Source organism: Notolepis coatsorum (assembly GCF_963971535.1).
Source record: "Notolepis coatsorum genome assembly, chromosome: 10".
Classification (NCBI taxonomy): domain Eukaryota; kingdom Metazoa; phylum Chordata; class Actinopteri; order Aulopiformes; family Paralepididae; genus Notolepis; species Notolepis coatsorum.
The window spans coordinates 65,982,968-65,990,902 of NC_140174.1; positions in this window are offsets into that span (position 1 = coordinate 65,982,968).

Consider the following 7,935-nt stretch of genomic DNA (forward strand, 5'->3'; position numbering starts at 1 on the left):
CAGAGCCAAGCCGTGACACAGAGGGACTGAGACCCGATGACAGACGAAATCGCTTCGCATCAGGAGAAGCGCTGACACACCAGAAAGGACCTGAAGACCCAGAGACATGGGGACAGACGATGACAGAGATCGCATCGCAACTGGAGCGCTGAAAACCTCCACCGACAGAGGGAGACTCGCCACTCGACTCGCCACTCAGGCTACTAAAGAGCCGATGACTCAGAGAGCCATTGAGACCAGATGACCGAGCCGAGGTTCATAGCGGACTCCGCCGATACGAAATCAAGCACTCCCTGCCTGATCGGCGAGGAGACAAGGTTGTCTTGACAACCAGACCAGCGAACCACAAGAGAGGACTCGGTGTTGGCCATGGACAACCTAAGACAGCGAACAGCACCGAGAGACGACAACAGCCAAATGAAAGAGACGATGTACTGTTTTAATTCCTAAAGCTGTTTTATTAATAAACACCGCCGCCCGTTGATTTTGACCATATCGTCAGTCTCCTCTTACTTGAAACCGAACATCTGAAAATACCTAAAACCATGCAGAGGAAAGGGTGAAATAGAACACTATACGATCAATGAACTTAGATAAGAGATACATGAATTAAGAAGATACACTTCAGGAACTCATCAGGTCGATATTCCGTGAGGAAACAGACGCTATCTTGGCTAAGCTAGCTGGCAGGGTAGATGCACTACAGGAGACGGTGACTGCCATAGACGCACGATTAGCCATGGCGGAGGGAGGTATGTCCGCGGTCGTGGAGGTAGCTGAGACCAATGCCGCGGGAATATTATACTTGGAGGACAAACTACGTGATTGTGAGATGAAGTCGGCGGACCTGGAGGGCCGTGGTAGAAGATGTAATGTTAGAATATACGGGTTGCCGGATGAAACGGAGGAGGACGAACCGATAAAATACCTAGAGGAGATGATTCCAAAATGGTTCCCGAAACTGGCTCGCCCTGAGATCGAAAGAGCGCATAGGATCTTCAGACCCGCTACCCAGTTGAAGAGCGAATGTGCAAACCCTCGCACATTCATATTCTGCTGCCTGAGATTCCAGACGAGACAGCATATATTGAGAGAGGCCAGACTGAAACCTCCGGTGGTGAACGGCCGTACCTTGAGATTCGCCGCTGACTTTAGCGACTACACAGCTAAACGTCGTAGAGCATTCGCCGGCGCAATGGATCTAGCACGAGATCCGGCGGTGGAGGTGTATCTGCTATTCCCAGCAACGCTGAAGGTGAAGACGGGATGGGGAGAGGTATCGTGCAACCGACTATTCAAGTCACCATCCGAGGCGGAGGACTTCATTCGAAAAAGCAACACAGTCACTCCGACTGAGAGGAACAGACCGGCCACGGTGGAGCATACACCGAGCGACGGGCAATGAGGGGCTGGGGCGAGTACCTGAGGCTGGCTGTTAACCAGACAGTAAAGTATAACTACTCCAGCTTGAGTGACAGGATTACGAAGGATTTTGACAGGTGGTCCAAATTGAAGAACTCACTACAAGCCCGCACCTCAATAATTAAGATGAATGTTTTACCCAAAATTAATTGTATCAGCTCCATGCTACCGTTGTCTCCCCCTGTTGGTTACTGGCAAAAACTGCACTCTGCTGCATATAAATTCGTCTGGAATAACAAACGCCCACGCTTAAAGAGATCCACTGCACAGAGGAGTAAACTAGATGGGGGTTTAGCATTTCCAGACTTCAAGTATTATTTTCAAGCTTACTCTCTGAGACCTCTTATCACTTGGTTTGACGCTCAAGCGGCTGTGTCCTGGCGCCCATTGGAGGAGGAGATGGTGTCCCAACATAGACTTCAAGATGTCGTGTATACCAACATTTCAATTAAGCAATGCAAATTACGATTTGGCCCTCTGATCACACATGTGATCCAGATTTGGCGTGACACCCAGAAAGCACGCACTAACCGCCATAAATGGCACACGCATTCCCCCCTATTCAATAATAATTAGCTCCTTATTGGACAACAACCCATTAGATATCCTAGATGGGAAGGGAAAGGCATACATACATTGGGGGATATTTTCAATGACTCGGGTATCCAGTCTTTTCAGGACCTATCCAACGGATTTGATCTCCCCAGAAGCTCCTTTTTCCTTTATTTACAAATGAGGGCAGCTCTGAAGGCTCATGGAGTCCCATGGGACGCTCCACTAGAGCGACACCGGTTTCACAAATTCTTTTATGACAGGGAGACATTGAGAGGCTTCGTCTCTGACTTTTATCGGCACTTACTTACGTCCTCGTATAAAGACCTACCCTTAGATATGATTGGAGAAAGGATATCCCTGAGTTGGATATAGATTTTGATTGGGATGCAGTCTGGGAAAATATTAGACTATCATCACGCAACCCAGATCACCAACAGATTCATCTAAATTTTGTTCATAGGACTTATTTGACCCCCAGGCGATTGAACCTAATGGGTCTCAGGCCTGACTCTCGATGTACCTTGTGTCCAGACGGTGCCATTGGAGCATATATGCACATGTACTGGGAGTGCCCTCCTGTTGAGATCTTCTGGGAAAGTGTTACCACTCAGTTATCAGAGATTTTCTCTTTAACCATACCGGCCTTGCCTTCTGTTTTATTGTTAAATGATGTTTCTCAATTGCCGACCTCTGTACATGTAAAGAGACTCATTTTGGCTGGTCTGACGGCTGCCAAAAAGCTGATTGCCTCACGCTGGATACAACCAGATAAGCTATGTCCGAAGGTATGGATTCTCACCTATCTTGATGTTATTTATCTGGAGATTTCCACTGCACGTGTCATAGGTGTTAACACGTTGAGCGCCACGCCGGGTTGTCCTTTTTACCGGCTGAATGCCACCATCGGCGCCAATGTTAACGTTAATATCGCCTAATCTATGTTTTAAATTATGGCTATGTGTCTAATCTGCCCATCGCATTATCAAAGACTATTTTCCAGTCAGTGCTGTCAAGGCAGATTGTTTTTTTATCGCGGCATTTCCGTTTCAGAGCATTTAGAAAAGCACCCGTTTTCAGATAAAAAACAGCCCATTCTGGAGCATTCTATGAAAATCGCCTTTTACTGGAATATTCCACAACGTTGATATTCGTCTGCCTTTTTATGAATCGTTTTCAAATAAACGCTAGATGATCAATATTATACGTGCACGCAAGCACATTCGAGCCGTGCACGGATAATCGCCCCGTTGATTTCCTCATGGACTTTTACAGTGAAACCGAAAGAAGACATTTCACAAAACAGCTTATAACTTCATCAAACTTACTCTGATTATCCTAACACTGATAACATAGAGTCCTTACCTGACATCAGATGGTATCCAACTGGTATATTCCAATTCCTGATCACCATTCGAAAAAATCGATACGTGTATGGATCCAACTCGATACAGTAGAACTCCATGATCAGCGGGGATATGAGGTTCCAGAATGAACTGTGGTAACCCCGGCTGGATCAGTGGACTGGAAAATGTGGAGTACCGGATTTTTTCCCCCATTCATTTTCATTGAGTCCATTCCAAAATCACTTATGTCATCTGGGAGACGACAGGGGGCGCTTTTTTCCACAATGATCGCCGGCGCCGCTCAGCTATACTCGGGTAGGCTCGGGTGATGCAATATGATTTCAGATCGCTAAAAAAAAAAAAAAAAAAAAATCAGAGAAATCTTGTGAGTGGCTTTCAACCACCTATAAAAAAAACACGAGATATCTCATGAGTGGCACGGAAAGAGTTAATGAAGCCAATTATGGCGGTCTGGTTAGCTGTGGTGGAAAAACTAAAAGAACCCATATGACTTTGGAAATTGAGTACTGAATGGGGTATTATGTGGATGTCTCACGTTGGGGTCCTGGGGTGAGAGGGGGGGGGGAGAACGAGCAAATATTCATGTATGTTGGTGGTAATGGTGTTTTTGTATTTTTGTTTTGTTTATTATTTTTCATTCAATGCTGATCCTATGTATATTTTCTGACCCCCTTCTGATCTGGGTTTGGTGATTGTGTGCTCTGGTTGGGGGGGGGGGGGGGGGGGGGGGCGCGCGGTTCGGGGTCACTGCGGGTCGAGGCACTAAAGAGGCGTGGTGCTTTGGCTCACAGGGGGGCCGGGCTGTGGGTCCTCCGGGATTGTGGCTTGCGGTTGCCCGGCCTGGAGGTGGAGGGGGCTCGGTAAGCACTTTTTATAGTATATATTTTATTTTATTTTATTATACTTTTCCTCTGTGACAACTTTATTGTCTAATCATTGTTGTGTTAGTTTATGTTATTGGATGTCTTTTATGTATTATTGTTATTATTGTGTTGTGAGTTGTGTTGTTTCGTGTTTGAAAATTGAAAAAAAATTAAGATTTGTTAATTTAAAAAATTAATAATATATATATATATATTTTGTCTGTATACTAGTGAAGCACTGCCTCACTAGTAGTCATGCAATAACCTCCACTGGTTTACACCTATTTAAGCAGAACCAACGTCATCAACAGGGGGGCATTACTCAGGCGGAGGTAAACACAACCATATATGAACACGACAGTGGCGAAATGTGCCGTATATAAAACTGCTTCGGAGGTTCGGCATTGCACCATGCTGATCCCCTCAACAGGTAGCAATCTCAAAATTAGATTAGATTCAAATGTATTGTCATTATACAGTACAAGTACAGAGTGGATAAAGAAATGCATAAATTAATTTAATTAAATCAAATTGTGTAACCGAGAGATTTGCTAACCAGTTGAGCTACAGTGGTCAACGTTAACTGCAACGGACTAATCGATAATTTACACTTGTCAAGAGCCAATTGCGCAGTCGTTCAATATTGGCATTAATAAATCAGATGTCATGCTAATATGTTCTACAGTAGGACTTACTATTATGATACCCAATAAAACAACTAATTAGAATAATAGAAGCCTACTTTGCTGGAACGATACATTTTGAATGTATACATTGCATGTATAATAACAATACATTGGAATCTAATCTCATTTTGAGGTCAGTCGCAAATCGCTTCCTGTTGAATGGATCGATTGAGTGCAATGCCGAACCTCTGCTGTTCATTTCCGCTTGTCTTGACAGGCTAGAATATGACACATGAGGCATTTCATCGACATCCCAATGCATGTGTGTGTGTGTGTGTGTGTTCCTGTGTGTCACCCATATTGCATGTGTGTGTGTTCATCTGCATGCCAAATAAAGACTTCTTATTAAACAAGTCTGAATATGGCCACTGGTGATGTCATCAGGGACGTTGGACCTCATTCAAAACATGGTCTTAAGATTTCTCTTACGACAACCTCCTTGGAAGGTCATAAGAGAAACTTGACAACAGGCTGTCTTAAATTGCCAAAAAGGTCACAGCTGTGATGCCCAGAATGAGATACGTCGTTCCCGTTTACTTCATTTACATACAAACACGCCTGGTCCAGCTCATTATAATGCAAGGGCCGTGTGGAAATTTCAACAGGTAGCGAAAGCACTAACAGTGTAACAGTGTAACCAAGAATATCATCAACATACTGTGATTCCTAAAAGTTGATCGAAACCACCTGCATCAAGAGAGAAAGGATGAATAGTGTGGCTGAAACTGCAGCTTTGGATCTGATTGGCCCTGACCTTCTCATCTATCCAACGCACCCAAACACTATCACAATTAGGTCACATGACCATCACAACTCTACAAGTTGGTGAGGACCGGCTGGATGCACCAAAAAAAGACAAGGTAGGCCTACTGTTGAAATCACATGGGGGGGGGGGCAGAGTGCACAGCAGGGTGAAAATATCTACCACTAGGGGGCAGCAAAATTACTATGTGTTTTATTGCTTTTTAAAAATGTAAAAAACGACTTCCTCATCTACTTCCTGTGTTTTCAGTTTCTGGCTGAAACAAGTCACCAAGGTGGTAAGATTTCACGTGGTATGGTGGTATTTCTATGATAAATGTTAAATGTTTAATGAGCGCTTAGCCTGTGACACCATTACCATCCATTTTGATTGGTGTTCCTAAAGGTCATGTGATAAGGAAGTTAATGAGAAGATATGGATCATTATGGCCTGTCAAATGAATACAGGACATCAGCAGGATACACACACACAGATTCACATGTGCACACACACGCACAGACGCGCATGCACACACACTTAATGTCCTGTAAATGTATATGACATCAGCAAATCTCTCTGGTACCCCCCTCCAAGCCTATTTCCTTCTCTCTCTCTCTCTCTCTCTCTCTCTCTCTCTCTCTCTCTCTCTCTCTCTCTCTCTCTCTCTCTCTCTCTCTCTCTCTCTCTCTCTCTCTCTCTCTCTCTCTCTCTCTCTCTCTCTCTCTCTCTCTCTCTCTCTCTCTCTCTCTCTCTCTCTCTCTCTCTAATAGATTATTAAAGGAATTTGCATTTGCTAGAATGATAAGGATTTAAAAGTATGTTGCTATGTAATATTCATGGTTCATGCCAAACTTAATTAATATAGAAAATTACACGTTGTCACTTTAAGATTAAAAGTAATATTTCTTTCTAAATGATATACGGGTTGCTGGTCTTTTCAAGTGGGCCGCACAATATGGTGCAAACATACACACACATACGCACACACACACAAACACACACACTATCTTTGTCTCTCTCTCTTTCTCTCTCGCTTTCTCTCTCGCTCACACATACACACACACACACACACACACACACACACACTCTTACCATCTTTATGTCATGTGAAATTAGGTCATGACATTTTCCGATAAAACACATGGGGACATACAACAATCTTTACACACACACACACACACACACACACACACACACACACACACACACACACACACACACACACACACACACACACACACACACACACACACACACACACACAAACACACACACACACACACACACACACACACACACACACACACACACACACACACACACACACACACACACACACACACACACACACACACACACACACACACACACACACACACACACACACACACACACAGTATGCACTGCATGTGCCTGTGTGTGTGCCATAAGTCATATATAGCCTACCACACACTGACAGTCACATCTTGGTTCCTAGTGTGTGTGGGCATGTGTGTGTGTGTGTGTGTGTGTGTGTGTGTGTGTGTGTGTGTGTGTGTGTGTGTGTGTGTGTGTGTGTGTGTGTGTCTGTGTGTTTGTGTGTGTGTTTGTTTATAGGTACTTGCGAGGACATTCTATGCTCGGCCAACCTTCATTGTGAGGACAAATCCACTTGTGAGGACTTTTTCCTGGTCCTCAGAAATAATATACTTTAGATGACTTTAAAATGATCGTTAAGTCCCTAATATAAATTTTTTTAGAATAGGTCCTCACACTGGTATAATTATTGATTTCACCCGGACTCATCAGCATTCCTTCAGGACACACTCGAGAACTGCAGGGGAAATGTGTGTTTGGCGCAGATGTGTGTGAGGACCTTTGGAGACTATTTTTGATTGGTTGGTCTGAGAGGGGATTGTTTTGATTGGCTGCTCGTGACCTGTCACTCATCTGCATGCACGCAGCTAGCTACGTGACCTCACGTGGTCTGAGAGGGGATTTTTTTATTGGCTGCTCATGACCTAACGTGCATTCTGGGTATTGTAGTACAGTGCTAGCATATAATAATTATACTATTATACAACGAGGGCGCCTATAGCACTGCTATTTTATGCAATGACACTATTGCATAGATTATGCAAAGTAATGTTTGGCTGAACATCATAATCAAAATCTGCTCTCTGATTGGCCGACGCGATGCCAGTACTTTTCCGTAGCCGCATTTCTCGGTTTTGCTTGTGTGGACGATAGAACGCCAGGTAGTTTGCAGGATGTTCGATGCTGTGTGTTGTGATGCAGTCTGGAGTCTGGACAGTGGGCAGTGG